Raw genomic sequence first — 1,933 nt, 5'->3', positions numbered from 1 at the left:
AAAAAAAAAAATATATATATATATATATATATATATATATATATATATATATATATATATACAGAGAGAGAGAGAGAGAGAGAGAGATTCCACAGATAAGCGCATGGGCCAGAGTGTGTTGTTGTACCTTCATCAGGCAGGCAGTAGATCATTGTTTGCCCACCTCAGCATGCCGTTCTGTTCCCCAGTGTCTGAGTCTCTCTTGTCCCTGTGCTCTAGTTATAACCCAAACGAAAGTCTGAATATTGAGGAAAAAGAGGAAACAATTGCCTGATCTTACTCTCCTGCCTGTCTTGGAGACAGTGGTGATGTCTGGAACGGGGCTATGGGATGAAACCACTCTGGAAGGCACAAGTTATATGCTAAAGAGAAGCCAACAGGGAAAGCAGAGGTGTCCTGCCATGGCCAGCCCAGGGTTTCTCATTATGGAGGGGAAAAATATTCCTTACTTACGTCATGTTTGCTGGGCTCTGTTATAGAAACAGATTCACCTCTCCTGCTCTCTCTCTACCTCCCTCCCTTTCTGTGGCCTCCGTCCCACTGTGCAAGTGTGGAAGTCAGAGGACACCCTCTGGTATTGGTCTTTGCCTTCTACCTTATTTAAAACAGGGTTTCTTTATTGTCAGCTTGCTGTGTGTACAGGGTAGATAGCTTGTGAGCCCCAGGGATTCCTGTCTCCACCTCCATCTCTCCTTAGGAGTGCTTAGGAGTACAGATGCATGCTACGATTCCCAGCTTTATATAGATTCTGGGTATTCAAGCTTGGCTTCTTGTGCATGAGTGGCTGAGCCATCTCCCTGGCCACATATCCATTTCTAAGGAAACAACTTTTATGTCAGTCAAAGTCCTAGCAGGAAACCAGTGACACATTGTAAGTGAGACAAGTCAAGATGATTTACAAAGAGCAGAGAGACAGGGAACAGAAATGGAAGACTGGGGGACGGCAGTGGCTGGAAACAGTTGGCTCTAGTTCTGATGATCCAAGAGATGACAGCCACCCAGGAACTTATTGAGGAACAGCAACAAAGGCAGAGCCTGACAGGAGCAGGTCAAGACGAGCCCCCAACAACCATGACCCCCCAGAGGATGGGGGCTCCTCCGGTTTCTCTCTCCTCCAGCTTTCTGGACTCCACCCAGGGCTTCCCATTGGCCAAATGAACTAGAAGTCAGGGGGCAAAAAAACTAGGTGACATAGGCCTTCCAGGTAGAGACTGTTGGGGAAGAGTGGAAAAGGAAGCGGGAAGTTACCCCTGCATGGTTAAAGTGTGTATGGCTGAAGTGTGCGTGCGTGCGTGCGTGCGTGTGTGCGTGCATGCGTGTTGCGTGTGTGTGCGTGCGTGCATGCGTGTTGCGTGTGCGTGCGTGCGCGCGCGCGCGCGTGTGAGTGTGTGTGTGTGTGTGTGTGTGTGTGTGTGTGTGTGTGTGTGTGTGAAGAGGGGAGTCTCGTGACCCCCAGTGCAGGGTTCTCCTGTTACCTCCCTGCAGCAGAGTTGCCTACTGAAAACAAGTTTGCTTTGTATCAGGCTGGTAGTCCTGGTGCCGAAAGTGTGTGTTTCCACTACCCTCACTGATAAATGAGAAGTCTGTGAGTCACCAGGTGTCCCCTATCTGATTTGTTTGCGAGGAAGTTAGAAGTGAGATAATGCATACAGTTATAATAACTACCGCTAACGCATTTTCTGGAATAATGCTTACCCCATACTTATTACATGCCTCTTCCTTTTTTGTCTTTGTCTACTGTTAGTTGTCTCAAATTATACTTGGAACTGAATGGAGTGTGAACAGTTGTGGGGTGCCTGGCATGGGGAAATAAAGGGGTTGGGAGAGATGACCTGCATTCCTCCAGAGCTCCAGGGCTCTGGGTGGGTGGACATGGGGGACTGCCGTGAGTCTGGCTGTGGGAAGTCATGGAACCCCAGACCTCAGGGGTAGA

The sequence above is a fragment of the Mus pahari genome, chromosome 3 (assembly GCF_900095145.1).
Source record: "Mus pahari chromosome 3, PAHARI_EIJ_v1.1, whole genome shotgun sequence".
Taxonomy (NCBI): domain Eukaryota; kingdom Metazoa; phylum Chordata; class Mammalia; order Rodentia; family Muridae; genus Mus; species Mus pahari.
Note: the sequence above shows the minus strand (reverse complement) of the source record.